At 66.7% G+C, this 16638-nt stretch overlaps 1 protein-coding gene across 2 annotated transcripts in view; it reads left to right on the top strand.

Annotated features, from left to right (window-relative positions):
• The window catches only part of GRIK4 (glutamate ionotropic receptor kainate type subunit 4), a 449540-nt gene that overhangs the window by 113694 nt on the left and 319208 nt on the right, over positions 1-16638 (top strand). The window lies entirely within an intron of this gene.

Here is a 16638-nt window from a genome sequence, read left to right as displayed (position 1 = left end):
CTGGACTAAGAAAGAATGGCTGGGCCAAGGTCACATAGTAGGGTTGCTCTGATCAGGTGGCGCTTGGAGGGCAAAGGCAACAGTATAAAGTTGCATCTGGTCAGCCCCTCCCCCCTCAGTTTGATCCTGGCTTGAAGCCTGCAGTCTAAAACTAGACTTGAGCGAGCTGAGGCAAGGATCAGGTGGGCCTGCATAGCTCTCGAACTCCACGTGGAGTTTGGGGGCGGGTCTAGCCCTGCTGGTCGGTGTTCAACTGCACCCTAGCCACAAATTCCATGGGGAGTTTGGGACTGGGATGCAGTTGTGAGGAGATGGGGCACAGCTGTGGGGGCGGTGCCCAGAGTGATCCCCGGACACTGTTTTACTCCACCATGCCCCTGGGGGTAGGTTGACGGATCCAGGTTGGGAAACTCCTGGAAATTTGGGGATGGAGCCTTGGGAGGATAGACACCGCAGTGGGGTAGAATGCCATAGAGTCCACCCACAAGAGCATCCATTTCCTTTTTCTAATCTGGACTAGAGCTGTAATTCCAAGCGATCCCCAGATCCCACCTAGAGGTTGACACATCTACCACCTAGCGAGTGAGTATTTGAACCTTGGTCTTCCAGGCATAGGCCTGGTCCCACACTGTGCTGTTAACATCTGTGTGGCAGCTTTCCCAGGGAATATGGTAGTGAACATGTTGATTCCTTTCTATGGGATCTCTGTGGAGGACATTTCATTCAAGCTTACTTTGAAAAAAGCCTGTGATGGTAAAATTGGGGCTCCACAGCTACCACCTCTTCTGTCTTGAGTTCCTTGAAGAAGATGCAAATGAAATAAATCACAGTGTTGTAGTCTGGCTACCTGGATTCATCCCATGGTAAGATAAAGAAGAGGCCATAGTAATGCACTCTACCTACATGTCTGTTCCCTGGATGTCAGCTCAAATATTTCACTGGTAAATGATGAGCTAGATTCAAGTCCACTAGTGGTGTAGCGGTTAAGAGCAGGTGGATTCTAATCTGGAGAACTGGGTTTGATTCTGCACTCCTCCACCTGAGGAGTGACGGAGGCTTCTCTGGTGAACCAGATATCTTTCCGCACTCCTGCATTCCTGCTGTGTGACCTTGGGTTAGTCACAGTTCTTCGGAGCTCTCTCAGCCCCACCTGCCTCACAAGGTGTCTGTTGTGGGGAGAGGAAGGGAAAGGAGCTTGTAAGCCACCTTGAGTCTCCTTATAGGATAGAAAGGTGGGGTATAAGTCCAAGCTCCTCCTCCTCCTCCCCCTCCTCCTCCTCCTCCTCCTCCTCCTCCTCTTCTTCTTCTTCTTCTTGTTCTTTAGAAACCAGAAAGAATGTTGCGGTAACCTGATAACTGATGGGCAGCCAATGGAGTGGCTGCAAAATGCAAAAGCATTACATAATCTCCAGCCAACTCTAAGTAATAACTGCGCAACAACCTTTTGTACCAGCTAGAGTAGATGTAGCTGGGTCCTCTGTTTGACCCAGGTTGGATTGAAACCATTGTATGAATTATAGTTGCTCTCTGAAAGACGCTGGTGGAGATTAATGCTTCTAGCATTTTCTCCCAAAGTTAGAGGAGGCCCCATGGTCTTAAGACCTACCTATTTTTCATTGTCTCAAACAACCTTGAAACAGAAGAAGAAGAGTTGGTTTTTATACTCCTCTTTCTTCTACCTTTAAGAAGTCTCAAAGTGGCTTATAATTGCCTTTTATTCCTCTCTCCACAACAAACACCCTGTGAGGCAGGTGGGGCTGAGAGAGTTCTGAGAGAACCGTGACAAGCCCAAGGTCACCCAGCAGGCTTTCATGTGGAGGAATGGGGAAACAAACCAGGTTATCCAGATTAGAGTCTACCACTTGTGTGCAGGAGTGGGGAATCAACACCAGTTCACCAGATTAGAATCCACCACTCTTAACAGCTACACCACATGGGCTGCCACGCTTGCTGACCGTTTTTAAAGCATAGTGCTAGCTAAACTATGTGCAGATCACCTTCTTCAGCATACATCATGACTTCTGCTGCTTCTACTAGACAAAGTTTAGAAGTTGAATAATTTTGCACAGAAACAGCTAAAAATCCCCGCAAAGACGATCCGTTTGCAATCACATGCTGTAGCAAATGCCAGCTGGTGCCTTTTAAAGAGAGGCTTTTCAAAACGACGACAAAGCAGTTAATGACTGCTAGTTAATGTTTTCAGCATTTATTGACTGCTTCACGATGGGCGAATGGAAGCGTTCGCTTGCCGTTAATAAAATACCTGCAACATCTCAGGCTGAGGAGAACGGTGACAGATTTATCACATCCTGGCAATCCTCTGCCTCCACCCCACTTGGCCTGGCCTCACATTTGCATGCAGGGAAGGCAAGCCAACTCTTTCCCCGTTCCCCTTTTGTCTGCAGCGATAATAGCCTTCAATGAAACCCCTGGAGGCATGGCTGGAGTCTGGCACACTCCACCTATCTCTGCTGTGGCGGCGCTCGCTCCTTTTTCTGTGGCTGCTGTCACGTCCCAGGATAGAGCCGACCGACCAACTTAGCCTCCGGTGAATAAGCCACTCCAAACAGCTGAAGCTCTCGACTCTAATTACAACTCCCCCCCCCCCCCCCTGTTTTGAAATAAAGTGATAATAACCATGTGGCTCAGTTGTGCCTTTGGCTGAGGCAGCCGTGGGTCCATTATGTCTTGCTGGGCTGCCAGTCACAGCCCATCTCCTCCTTGGCCCTGATAGTTAGAACTGATCTGGATGTATGATTGGAAATGGGATGATGAAATAATTTTAGGCTGCATAGGGGGTCCCTTATGGATCCCCAATTAGTCACCATCAAGGATATGAATTGATCATTGTGTTTTAATGTTTATTGGTCATTGTTAACGTAATTTGATTTTTTTAATAACTGATGTTATAAAACGATGTGTGTGAGCCGCCCTGAGACCTGCTTTGGCTGGGAAAGTGCAGGGTATTAAATTTAATAAAATAAAATAAATCCAGTTGTGCGGATCTGATCGTGTGGAAGCCAAGCTGCCATTGTTGAAATGCAGGAAAATTTTATGTGTGTGTTTAAATTTAAGCTTTCCAGAGATTTGTTGAGCAGTAACAGGATGTCTGAATTCATGGTGGTTGGATGGGGATTTTGTTGTTTTTAACACAGTAGATTTTGCTGTTGGAGTTGCCATTGGAAGGTTGCCAACACTGTATAATTTGCATTTCCTAAAGCCGTGGTGGCGAACCTTTGGCACTCCAGATGTTATGGACTACAATTCCCATCACCCCCTGCCAGCATGGCCAATTGGCCATGCTGGCAGGGGCTGATGGGAACTGTAGTCCATAACATCTGGAGTGCCAAAGGTTCGCCACCACTGCCCTAAAGGGTAGGATTTATTTATTTGTTTATAGTTCACCTTTCTTGGATTCTAATCTGGAGAATCAGGTTTGATTCCCCACTCCTCCACATGAAGCCTGCTGGGTGACCTTGGCCTGTTACAGTTCTCGCAAGAATTCTTTCAGCCCCAGGGGGTTTGCTGTGGGGAGAGGAAGGGAAAGGAATTTGCAAGCCACTTTGAGCCTCCTTATATGGTTGGGAAAAGCAGGGTATACATCCAAACTCTACTTCTTCCTCTTCATTCAGGCTCAATGACTAACAGTCTGTGACAACTCTGGCGAGAGTGTATTTTGAAAGTTGTGTCTGAACGAGGTGCCTGTATTTTTCTGTCTTGCGACCTGTTTTTAATGTGCATATGAAGTAAGGTTGATCCATGGGTGGTCCCTTCTTGCTTTAATCTCTGCATTTTGAGTATTCAGTGTTTTAAGGATTAGAGCATTAGAGCAATGATGTTCAAACGGAGTTCTGTGGTGCCCTGGGGTTCATTCGGAAGCTTATCTGGGATTCCTCTGAGAGAAAGTCAGTAAAGGCAAATGATCCGTCTCCAGATGGATTGCCTTTGCGGTGTGAAACTATGAGCAAGCATGCATGTTACCTGTCACATTTCCATCCTGTCTTTCCTCGGGTAAGCTCATAACATTTCAGCACTTGATTTTCCATTCCTCATTTTATCCTTACAACTATCCAGTGTGGCATAGTGGTTAAGAGCAGGTGCACTCTAATCTGGAGAACCGGGTTTGATTCCTTGCTCTGCCACTTGAGCTGTGGAGGTTTATCTGGTGAACCAGATTAGCTTGTGTTGCATGCCAACTGGGTGACCTTGGGCTAGTCACACTTCTTTGGAGCTCTCTCAGCCCCACCCACCTCATAGGGTATTTATTGTGTGTGTGGGGGGGGGGGAGGAAAGGAATAAGCCCCTTTGAGTCTCCTTACAGGAGAGAAAGGGGGAATATAAATCCAAACTCCATCTCCTCCTCCTCCTTTTCTTGTTCTTGTCCTTGTCCTTGTTCCTCCTCCTCCTCCTCCTTTAAAGGAATCTATGCTGAGAGAGACTTGATTGGCCTGAAATCTCCATGTCACATGAAGAAGAAGAGAAGAGTTTGGATTTATATCCCCCCTTTCTCTCCTGCAGGAGACTCAAAGGGGCTGATAATGTCCTTGCCCTTCCCCCCTCACAACAAACAGGTAAGGCTGAGAGAGCTCCGAGAAGCTGTGACTAGCCCAAGGTCACCCAGCTGGCGTGCGTGGGAGTGTACAGGCTAATCTGAATTCCCCAGATAAGCCTCCACAGCTCAGGCGGCAGAGCTGGGAATCAAACCCGGTTCCTCCAGATTAGATACACGAGCTCTTAACCTCCTACGTCACTGCTGCTCACATGACATTGCTTTTATCAGGCTACTGGAGTATCAAGAGGGGTGTTGTGCATTCTGAATGGCAGCTGCATACCTGCTTCCTAATCCATTGAAACCAGGTGGAATCTGGGACCTTCTGCATGCCAAGCAGCTGCTGTACCAGTGAGCCAGGGCCCTTATCTAAGCTGCCTCCTGCTGAGTTGGTTTCTTAAAACAAGTCTTGCCTGCTCTGATGGACAGCAGCTCTCCAGGGTCTCAGGGTCCATTTTTCATGGAGATTACGAGGGTCTAAACTGGTTCCATCTGCAGTAACTAAGAGAAAGGTGCCCAAGGTTAAAAAGACCAAATGACTTAAAATAGGGAAGGGAAGCAAAATAGGAGACAGGAAGCCACACCCTGCCTGCCTTGAAGGCAGAGGGACTTGGGATTGCAGTGTTGTAGTAGTGGAGGATGGCTGAGTGAGGCCATCTCTCCCCATGGCCACTTGGTCAGGGAATCTTTCTTCTTCTATCAGAGCTCCATCCCAGTCTGAGTGGAATGGTGTGCCCATTCTTATGGGCCTGAGTTTACCCTGGCTTTGGTGGTTAAGACGATTAAGAGGTGACATGATAGCCATGCTTAGATATTTGCACGGATGTCACGTTGGTAAGGGAACAAGCTTGTTTTCTGTGGCTCCAGAGACCAGGACCAGGAGTAATACCGTGTTTCCCCGAATATAAGACAGTGTCTTATATTAATTTTTGCTCCAAAAGATGTGCTATGTCTTATTTTCAGGGGATGTCTTATATTTCTGTATTCTGTTCGTCAGGCATGCTTCCAAACAAAAACTTTGCTACGTCTTACTTTTGGGGGATGCCTTATATTTCGCACTTCAGCAAAACCTCTACTATGTGTTATTTTCCGGGGATGTCTTATATTCAGGGAAACAGGGTAAAGTGAAGGAAAAGAAATTCCACCTGAACATCAGGAAAAACTTCCTGACAGCAAGGGCTGTTCGGCTGTGGAATGCACCACCTCTGAGTGTGGTGGAGTCTCCTTTGGAGGTTTTTAAAGAGAGGCCAGATGGCCATCTGTCAGGAGTGTTTTGATTGTGTGTTCCTGCATTGCAGGGGGTTGGACTTGATGGCCCTTAGGGTCTCTTCCAACTCTAGGATTTTATCATGAACCCTAGCCATTGGTCAAACGGAGCACAAAACTAACTGTTGTGATCTCAATGGACTAAGGCTGTAACTTGGCAGTGTCCCACTGGTCAATTCAGGGCTTCAGTCTCATTGAGGTACATAAGCATCTGAGACACTGTTGGGGTGAGGGTGCGCGGGCCAGGTTTCTGGCTGATAATGGCTAACTGGGCTGAGCTACGATGGAATTCCCTGGATGAAACAAAAAAAGTGATTGATTTGACGCACTATCATTTTTGACACAGCGAAGGGCAAAAAGCTTTTCCTGACAAATAATTGGAATTGCATTCGCAAGTGAGAGACAGAAAAGTCTTTTGAATGATTTTACCTTGCACACCTAGGTCACTGTATATCAAAGTGCAGATTTTTTTCCTGCGAGGCCTTTCAGCTGGATATCCTGTTTATCACTTGACACTTATGATTCTTGCAATGTATAATGAAAGTGGGTTCTTCTCTTTGTCTCTGGTATTCGTTCACCAGGAATTATGGAATCTATGTCCTGTCTCCTTATGCAGTTATGCCATTTGTTAGGTCAAAAGGTTTCTCAGTTGGGACAATGCCGGAATCCCTGAAAGGGAGATATTTCCTGGGGTACTGTTCCCCATTGCTGGATTCTCCAAAATGAGGTACGGGATGTAGTAACAATTGTTCTGGACTAAACACTTGGGTCATGTAGAGAGTCAGCCAGCCCTGCTGCAAAGGATGTCTAAAAACTGGCTGTTGTGGATTTTCCAGGCTGTATGGCTGTGGTCTGGTCCTTTTTGCTCCTAACGTTTTGCCCACATCTATGGCTGACAACTTCAGAAACATGGCATATTACCATTCTATCGCAAATCAGGATGTTCAATCATCCAGTAGGCAATGGCAAACCATCTCTGTTGGTCTCTTGTCTGGAAAACCATACGGGGTCTCTGTGAGTTGGCTGCAACATGACGGCACTGGGAATATTTTCCTGGTCTTCTGAGTTTAGGATACCTCTTCCTGGTATCGCCGTGGTCTTGACCCGCATAGTCACTGTAGTTTAAACTTTGGCCACAATTGGTCATCAGATACTGGAGCCTCAGAGATCTGCCCCTGATTCATTATGGTATTGTAGATATGTATCCCTTTTTCCTCCTGGTGCTCCGTCTCCCGGCTTTCCTCTTATCGCCACTGAGCTGCTTTTACTATGGTTTTCCAATCTTGCAATCTTTTTGTGCCCAAACATTTTCTTAGAGCCATTACTGAAACCTGCTTTTTTATTAGCACAGTAAAGGAAAGGAAATTAAACCACAAATACTCATCATAAAATGATGTCAGAAGGGTCGGAATGTGATCCATGTAGCGGCCGGTGAATTCACGTGGACTGCATTTCTCTCCTCACTGTAAACCCACCATCTCATCCACTCTATGGCCCAACACTTCTTTACACCTATAAAGTCTAAATAGCCCAGAACCAAAATATTTGAGTTGATTTAATTGCTGACATAACATTGGGGGCAATAGGTAAAGATCTGTTTCATTCAACCGGCTGGGTTTATGGGTGAGCAGTCCCGTGCTTTGGCAGCCATTCATGTGCATCCGGTTTGATTTTTCAGCCCATGCCTGAAACGGGGATAGATGAATCTGTCCTTTATCCATTCATTTTTCTTTTACACCACTTATGTATCATTTATACATTCTGTGCCATTTATACACAATTGATGTGCAGGTTACAGTGAAAAATGCATGCAGTGTACTGGAACAAATCAGATCCCAGGAAAATGGGACTCACTTCCGCAGGCATGAGGGAGAAGCAGAAAGAAGGGATTTTTAAGTTGAATCAGGACAGGTAAGGTTGCCAACCTTTGGTTGGAACCTGGAGATCTCTTGGAATGGAAAACTAATATTCAGACAACAGATATCAGTTCCTCTGGAGAAAATAGCTGCTTGGGAGGGTGGATTCTTTGGCATTATGTCCCACTGAGGACATTCCCCTTCAAACCCTGGCCCATTCTGCACAGGCCAAAAACAGCACCCCAGGATGGTAAAACACCATTCCTGGGGTGCTGTTTGCACGGCTGCCACCTCTGCAACGAGGCAGCACCGTGCTCTCCCCCCGCAACCGGTGGGGAAACACTGTTTTCAAAACTTGTTCAATGAGTGAGGTTTTTCCCCCGAAAACGGTGTTTTGCACCCAGTGCTGTGTGAACAGCACTGGGTGGGAGCAACCACTTTTTGGCACCTCCATTTTGTCTTTCAATTTACCTTCCCTCCTCACCCAGCTCCATGGGGACAAGGGGATACATCTCCTGGCCTCTGACCCCACAAGGCGTTGTCATGGTCATGAGGGCAGTTCCCCTCATCCCTGCGGAGCTGTGCAGGGAAGGGAAGGAAAGTTGAGAAATAAAACAGAAGCATGCGAACGGTCCCAGGGTTCCACCGGCATCATGTGTGCTGGTGTGCAGCTGCTTCACTGGCCCGTGCGGAATGGGCCCCTGTGCTGCCAGGCTCCACCCGAAAAATCTCCAGGATTTCCCCAAATCAGAGTAGCAAACTCTCAGCATGGGTGAGAAATTTAGTAGCCTAGAAGCTTGAATTCCTGGGACTTCTCAAGCTGTGTCTGCAAACCAGGAAGTGATACTGTTCGTTGCTAGCCTGAGGTCTCACCAAACCAATCTGCCCCCCCCCTCCTCCCGGGCGAGGCCTAATGAGCACATGAACTCAAATACTGAGTAATTTTACATGCCAGTTGCAGCGAAAACTAGAGTTGTCAAAGTCACACAGCCTCGTGGCACTTTCTCCACTAATGAATTGATTGTGGCTGATGCCTTCGTGAGTCTGAGCTCATTTTGTTAGAGGCACGGAGCGTTGCGTTCGGTTGGCAGGGAGATTTATGCCTAGAGCTGCGAATGGCAGGAAAGGCCAGAATGCCGAGTAACCCAGGACAAGGTGGGCAACAGTAATGTTTGCAGATTACATGGATGGAAGCGAAACCCAGAGAAGTGAACGGTCCACTCGGATTGCGAGCAGACTGGGCGGCTTTTGATGAATTGGCAAAGTAACTCTGACTGTGTCAGTTCTGCCTGTGAATTCCAACTCTGCATCTAACCCTGAATGTGCCTAACAAAAGGGAGTTCTGCCTTTCAGATGCTTATTCCCTGGAAATCTTATTGGTCTTTAAGGTACTAACCCACACTGAGAGTTAGCGTGGTGTAGTGGTTAGGAGAAGGTGAACTCTAATCTGGAGAACTGGGTTTGATTCCCCATTCCTCCACATGTGCAGTGGATTCTTATCTGGTGAACTGGATTTGATTCCACAGTTCTACATATGAAGCCTATTGGGTGACATCGGACCAGTCACAGTTTTCTCAGAACTCTTTCAGCCTCATCTACCTCACAAGGTTCTGTTGTGGAGAGTGGGAAAGAAAAGAATTTGTAAGCCGCTTTGAGATTCCTTACAGGTGAGAAAAGTGGGATATAAATCCAAACTCTTCATTCAGGCTCAATGATAAATGGTCAGTGGGGGTCAATTTCCTTGTCAGACCTGCTCCTGTAGCCAAGCCAGTGTGATGTAGTGATTAAGAGTCATGGACTTTAATCTGATTCCCCACATCTCCACATGTGGTAGACTTTTATCTGGTGAAATGGATTTGTTTCCCCGCTCCTCCACATAAAGCACAGGTGTCGAAGCTTCCGGAAGCCTCCAGATGTTATAGTTAGGTTCCCACTGCATCCCCTGCCAGCATCATGCCTGGTGGGGGGGGGGGGGGGTGGGGGGGGGGGGGGGTGGGGGGGGGGGGGGGTGGGGGGGGGGGGGGGTGGGGGGGGGGGGGGGTGGGGGGGGGGGGGGGTGGGGGGGGGGGGGGGTGGGGGGGGGGGGGGGTGGGGGGGGGGGGGGGTGGGGGGGGGGGGGGGTGGGGGGGGGGGGGGGTGGGGGGGGGGGGGGGTGGGGGGGGGGGGGGGTGGGGGGGGGGGGGGGTGGGGGGGGGGGGGGGTGGGGGGGGGGGGGGGTGGGGGGGGGGGGGGGTGGGGGGGGGGGGGGGTGGGGGGGGGGGGGGGTGGGGGGGGGGGGGGGTGGGGGGGGGGGGGGGTGGGGGGGGGGGGGGGTGGGGGGGGGGGGGGGTGGGGGGGGGGGGGGGTGGGGGGGGGGGGGGGTGGGGGGGGGGGGGGGTGGGGGGGGGGGGGGGTGGGGGGGGGGGGGGGTGGGGGGGGGGGGGGGTGGGGGGGGGGGGGGGTGGGGGGGGGGGGGGGTGGGGGGGGGGGGGGGTGGGGGGGGGGGGGGGTGGGGGGGGGGGGGGGTGGGGGGGGGGGGGGGTGGGGGGGGGGGGGGGTGGGGGGGGGGGGGGGTGGGGGGGGGGGGGGGTGGGGGGGGGGGGGGGTGGGGGGGGGGGGGGGTGGGGGGGGGGGGGGGTGGGGGGGGGGGGGGGTGGGGGGGGGGGGGGGTGGGGGGGGGGGGGGGTGGGGGGGGGGGGGGGTGGGGGGGGGGGGGGGTGGGGGGGGGGGGGGGTGGGGGGGGGGGGGGGTGGGGGGGGGGGGGGGTGGGGGGGGGGGGGGGTGGGGGGGGGGGGGGGTGGGGGGGGGGGGGGGTGGGGGGGGGGGGGGGTGGGGGGGGGGGGGGGTGGGGGGGGGGGGGGGTGGGGGGGGGGGGGGGTGGGGGGGGGGGGGGGTGGGGGGGGGGGGGGGTGGGGGGGGGGGGGGGTGGGGGGGGGGGGGGGTGGGGGGGGGGGGGGGTGGGGGGGGGGGGGGGTGGGGGGGGGGGGGGGTGGGGGGGGGGGGGGGTGGGGGGGGGGGGGGGTGGGGGGGGGGGGGGGTGGGGGGGGGGGGGGGTGGGGGGGGGGGGGGGTGGGGGGGGGGGGGGGTGGGGGGGGGGGGGGGTGGGGGGGGGGGGGGGTGGGGGGGGGGGGGGGTGGGGGGGGGGGGGGGTGGGGGGGGGGGGGGGTGGGGGGGGGGGGGGGTGGGGGGGGGGGGGGGTGGGGGGGGGGGGGGGTGGGGGGGGGGGGGGGTGGGGGGGGGGGGGGGTGGGGGGGGGGGGGGGTGGGGGGGGGGGGGGGTGGGGGGGGGGGGGGGTGGGGGGGGGGGGGGGTGGGGGGGGGGGGGGGTGGGGGGGGGGGGGGGTGGGGGGGGGGGGGGGTGGGGGGGGGGGGGGGTGGGGGGGGGGGGGGGTGGGGGGGGGGGGGGGTGGGGGGGGGGGGGGGTGGGGGGGGGGGGGGGTGGGGGGGGGGGGGGGTGGGGGGGGGGGGGGGTGGGGGGGGGGGGGGGTGGGGGGGGGGGGGGGTGGGGGGGGGGGGGGGTGGGGGGGGGGGGGGGTGGGGGGGGGGGGGGGTGGGGGGGGGGGGGGGTGGGGGGGGGGGGGGGTGGGGGGGGGGGGGGGTGGGGGGGGGGGGGGGTGGGGGGGGGGGGGGGTGGGGGGGGGGGGGGGTGGGGGGGGGGGGGGGTGGGGGGGGGGGGGGGTGGGGGGGGGGGGGGGTGGGGGGGGGGGGGGGTGGGGGGGGGGGGGGGTGGGGGGGGGGGGGGGTGGGGGGGGGGGGGGGTGGGGGGGGGGGGGGGTGGGGGGGGGGGGGGGTGGGGGGGGGGGGGGGTGGGGGGGGGGGGGGGTGGGGGGGGGGGGGGGTGGGGGGGGGGGGGGGTGGGGGGGGGGGGGGGTGGGGGGGGGGGGGGGTGGGGGGGGGGGGGGGTGGGGGGGGGGGGGGGTGGGGGGGGGGGGGGGTGGGGGGGGGGGGGGGTGGGGGGGGGGGGGGGTGGGGGGGGGGGGGGGTGGGGGGGGGGGGGGGTGGGGGGGGGGGGGGGTGGGGGGGGGGGGGGGTGGGGGGGGGGGGGGGTGGGGGGGGGGGGGGGTGGGGGGGGGGGGGGGTGGGGGGGGGGGGGGGTGGGGGGGGGGGGGGGTGGGGGGGGGGGGGGGTGGGGGGGGGGGGGGGTGGGGGGGGGGGGGGGTGGGGGGGGGGGGGGGTGGGGGGGGGGGGGGGTGGGGGGGGGGGGGGGTGGGGGGGGGGGGGGGTGGGGGGGGGGGGGGGTGGGGGGGGGGGGGGGTGGGGGGGGGGGGGGGTGGGGGGGGGGGGGGGTGGGGGGGGGGGGGGGTGGGGGGGGGGGGGGGTGGGGGGGGGGGGGGGTGGGGGGGGGGGGGGGTGGGGGGGGGGGGGGGTGGGGGGGGGGGGGGGTGGGGGGGGGGGGGGGTGGGGGGGGGGGGGGGTGGGGGGGGGGGGGGGTGGGGGGGGGGGGGGGTGGGGGGGGGGGGGGGTGGGGGGGGGGGGGGGTGGGGGGGGGGGGGGGTGGGGGGGGGGGGGGGTGGGGGGGGGGGGGGGTGGGGGGGGGGGGGGGTGGGGGGGGGGGGGGGTGGGGGGGGGGGGGGGTGGGGGGGGGGGGGGGTGGGGGGGGGGGGGGGTGGGGGGGGGGGGGGGTGGGGGGGGGGGGGGGTGGGGGGGGGGGGGGGTGGGGGGGGGGGGGGGTGGGGGGGGGGGGGGGTGGGGGGGGGGGGGGGTGGGGGGGGGGGGGGGTGGGGGGGGGGGGGGGTGGGGGGGGGGGGGGGTGGGGGGGGGGGGGGGTGGGGGGGGGGGGGGGTGGGGGGGGGGGGGGGTGGGGGGGGGGGGGGGTGGGGGGGGGGGGGGGTGGGGGGGGGGGGGGGTGGGGGGGGGGGGGGGTGGGGGGGGGGGGGGGTGGGGGGGGGGGGGGGTGGGGGGGGGGGGGGGTGGGGGGGGGGGGGGGTGGGGGGGGGGGGGGGTGGGGGGGGGGGGGGGTGGGGGGGGGGGGGGGTGGGGGGGGGGGGGGGTGGGGGGGGGGGGGGGTGGGGGGGGGGGGGGGTGGGGGGGGGGGGGGGTGGGGGGGGGGGGGGGTGGGGGGGGGGGGGGGTGGGGGGGGGGGGGGGTGGGGGGGGGGGGGGGTGGGGGGGGGGGGGGGTGGGGGGGGGGGGGGGTGGGGGGGGGGGGGGGTGGGGGGGGGGGGGGGTGGGGGGGGGGGGGGGTGGGGGGGGGGGGGGGTGGGGGGGGGGGGGGGTGGGGGGGGGGGGGGGTGGGGGGGGGGGGGGGTGGGGGGGGGGGGGGGTGGGGGGGGGGGGGGGTGGGGGGGGGGGGGGGTGGGGGGGGGGGGGGGTGGGGGGGGGGGGGGGTGGGGGGGGGGGGGGGTGGGGGGGGGGGGGGGTGGGGGGGGGGGGGGGTGGGGGGGGGGGGGGGTGGGGGGGGGGGGGGGTGGGGGGGGGGGGGGGTGGGGGGGGGGGGGGGTGGGGGGGGGGGGGGGTGGGGGGGGGGGGGGGTGGGGGGGGGGGGGGGTGGGGGGGGGGGGGGGTGGGGGGGGGGGGGGGTGGGGGGGGGGGGGGGTGGGGGGGGGGGGGGGTGGGGGGGGGGGGGGGTGGGGGGGGGGGGGGGTGGGGGGGGGGGGGGGTGGGGGGGGGGGGGGGTGGGGGGGGGGGGGGGTGGGGGGGGGGGGGGGTGGGGGGGGGGGGGGGTGGGGGGGGGGGGGGGTGGGGGGGGGGGGGGGTGGGGGGGGGGGGGGGTGGGGGGGGGGGGGGGTGGGGGGGGGGGGGGGTGGGGGGGGGGGGGGGTGGGGGGGGGGGGGGGTGGGGGGGGGGGGGGGTGGGGGGGGGGGGGGGTGGGGGGGGGGGGGGGTGGGGGGGGGGGGGGGTGGGGGGGGGGGGGGGTGGGGGGGGGGGGGGGTGGGGGGGGGGGGGGGTGGGGGGGGGGGGGGGTGGGGGGGGGGGGGGGTGGGGGGGGGGGGGGGTGGGGGGGGGGGGGGGTGGGGGGGGGGGGGGGTGGGGGGGGGGGGGGGTGGGGGGGGGGGGGGGTGGGGGGGGGGGGGGGTGGGGGGGGGGGGGGGTGGGGGGGGGGGGGGGTGGGGGGGGGGGGGGGTGGGGGGGGGGGGGGGTGGGGGGGGGGGGGGGTGGGGGGGGGGGGGGGTGGGGGGGGGGGGGGGTGGGGGGGGGGGGGGGTGGGGGGGGGGGGGGGTGGGGGGGGGGGGGGGTGGGGGGGGGGGGGGGTGGGGGGGGGGGGGGGTGGGGGGGGGGGGGGGTGGGGGGGGGGGGGGGTGGGGGGGGGGGGGGGTGGGGGGGGGGGGGGGTGGGGGGGGGGGGGGGTGGGGGGGGGGGGGGGTGGGGGGGGGGGGGGGTGGGGGGGGGGGGGGGTGGGGGGGGGGGGGGGTGGGGGGGGGGGGGGGTGGGGGGGGGGGGGGGTGGGGGGGGGGGGGGGTGGGGGGGGGGGGGGGTGGGGGGGGGGGGGGGTGGGGGGGGGGGGGGGTGGGGGGGGGGGGGGGTGGGGGGGGGGGGGGGTGGGGGGGGGGGGGGGTGGGGGGGGGGGGGGGTGGGGGGGGGGGGGGGTGGGGGGGGGGGGGGGTGGGGGGGGGGGGGGGTGGGGGGGGGGGGGGGTGGGGGGGGGGGGGGGTGGGGGGGGGGGGGGGTGGGGGGGGGGGGGGGTGGGGGGGGGGGGGGGTGGGGGGGGGGGGGGGTGGGGGGGGGGGGGGGTGGGGGGGGGGGGGGGTGGGGGGGGGGGGGGGTGGGGGGGGGGGGGGGTGGGGGGGGGGGGGGGTGGGGGGGGGGGGGGGTGGGGGGGGGGGGGGGTGGGGGGGGGGGGGGGTGGGGGGGGGGGGGGGTGGGGGGGGGGGGGGGTGGGGGGGGGGGGGGGTGGGGGGGGGGGGGGGTGGGGGGGGGGGGGGGTGGGGGGGGGGGGGGGTGGGGGGGGGGGGGGGTGGGGGGGGGGGGGGGTGGGGGGGGGGGGGGGTGGGGGGGGGGGGGGGTGGGGGGGGGGGGGGGTGGGGGGGGGGGGGGGTGGGGGGGGGGGGGGGTGGGGGGGGGGGGGGGTGGGGGGGGGGGGGGGTGGGGGGGGGGGGGGGTGGGGGGGGGGGGGGGTGGGGGGGGGGGGGGGTGGGGGGGGGGGGGGGTGGGGGGGGGGGGGGGTGGGGGGGGGGGGGGGTGGGGGGGGGGGGGGGTGGGGGGGGGGGGGGGTGGGGGGGGGGGGGGGTGGGGGGGGGGGGGGGTGGGGGGGGGGGGGGGTGGGGGGGGGGGGGGGTGGGGGGGGGGGGGGGTGGGGGGGGGGGGGGGTGGGGGGGGGGGGGGGTGGGGGGGGGGGGGGGTGGGGGGGGGGGGGGGTGGGGGGGGGGGGGGGTGGGGGGGGGGGGGGGTGGGGGGGGGGGGGGGTGGGGGGGGGGGGGGGTGGGGGGGGGGGGGGGTGGGGGGGGGGGGGGGTGGGGGGGGGGGGGGGTGGGGGGGGGGGGGGGTGGGGGGGGGGGGGGGTGGGGGGGGGGGGGGGTGGGGGGGGGGGGGGGTGGGGGGGGGGGGGGGTGGGGGGGGGGGGGGGTGGGGGGGGGGGGGGGTGGGGGGGGGGGGGGGTGGGGGGGGGGGGGGGTGGGGGGGGGGGGGGGTGGGGGGGGGGGGGGGTGGGGGGGGGGGGGGGTGGGGGGGGGGGGGGGTGGGGGGGGGGGGGGGTGGGGGGGGGGGGGGGTGGGGGGGGGGGGGGGTGGGGGGGGGGGGGGGTGGGGGGGGGGGGGGGTGGGGGGGGGGGGGGGTGGGGGGGGGGGGGGGTGGGGGGGGGGGGGGGTGGGGGGGGGGGGGGGTGGGGGGGGGGGGGGGTGGGGGGGGGGGGGGGTGGGGGGGGGGGGGGGTGGGGGGGGGGGGGGGTGGGGGGGGGGGGGGGTGGGGGGGGGGGGGGGTGGGGGGGGGGGGGGGTGGGGGGGGGGGGGGGTGGGGGGGGGGGGGGGTGGGGGGGGGGGGGGGTGGGGGGGGGGGGGGGTGGGGGGGGGGGGGGGTGGGGGGGGGGGGGGGTGGGGGGGGGGGGGGGTGGGGGGGGGGGGGGGTGGGGGGGGGGGGGGGTGGGGGGGGGGGGGGGTGGGGGGGGGGGGGGGTGGGGGGGGGGGGGGGTGGGGGGGGGGGGGGGTGGGGGGGGGGGGGGGTGGGGGGGGGGGGGGGTGGGGGGGGGGGGGGGTGGGGGGGGGGGGGGGTGGGGGGGGGGGGGGGTGGGGGGGGGGGGGGGTGGGGGGGGGGGGGGGTGGGGGGGGGGGGGGGTGGGGGGGGGGGGGGGTGGGGGGGGGGGGGGGTGGGGGGGGGGGGGGGTGGGGGGGGGGGGGGGTGGGGGGGGGGGGGGGTGGGGGGGGGGGGGGGTGGGGGGGGGGGGGGGTGGGGGGGGGGGGGGGTGGGGGGGGGGGGGGGTGGGGGGGGGGGGGGGTGGGGGGGGGGGGGGGTGGGGGGGGGGGGGGGTGGGGGGGGGGGGGGGTGGGGGGGGGGGGGGGTGGGGGGGGGGGGGGGTGGGGGGGGGGGGGGGTGGGGGGGGGGGGGGGTGGGGGGGGGGGGGGGTGGGGGGGGGGGGGGGTGGGGGGGGGGGGGGGTGGGGGGGGGGGGGGGTGGGGGGGGGGGGGGGTGGGGGGGGGGGGGGGTGGGGGGGGGGGGGGGTGGGGGGGGGGGGGGGTGGGGGGGGGGGGGGGTGGGGGGGGGGGGGGGTGGGGGGGGGGGGGGGTGGGGGGGGGGGGGGGTGGGGGGGGGGGGGGGTGGGGGGGGGGGGGGGTGGGGGGGGGGGGGGGTGGGGGGGGGGGGGGGTGGGGGGGGGGGGGGGTGGGGGGGGGGGGGGGTGGGGGGGGGGGGGGGTGGGGGGGGGGGGGGGTGGGGGGGGGGGGGGGTGGGGGGGGGGGGGGGTGGGGGGGGGGGGGGGTGGGGGGGGGGGGGGGTGGGGGGGGGGGGGGGTGGGGGGGGGGGGGGGTGGGGGGGGGGGGGGGTGGGGGGGGGGGGGGGTGGGGGGGGGGGGGGGTGGGGGGGGGGGGGGGTGGGGGGGGGGGGGGGTGGGGGGGGGGGGG

The sequence above is a fragment of the Sphaerodactylus townsendi genome, linkage group LG12 (genome assembly GCF_021028975.2).
Source record: "Sphaerodactylus townsendi isolate TG3544 linkage group LG12, MPM_Stown_v2.3, whole genome shotgun sequence".
Lineage (NCBI taxonomy): Eukaryota > Metazoa > Chordata > Lepidosauria > Squamata > Sphaerodactylidae > Sphaerodactylus > Sphaerodactylus townsendi.
The sequence above is the reverse complement of the archived record's forward strand: the minus strand, read 5'-3'. Positions and strand labels throughout refer to the sequence as shown.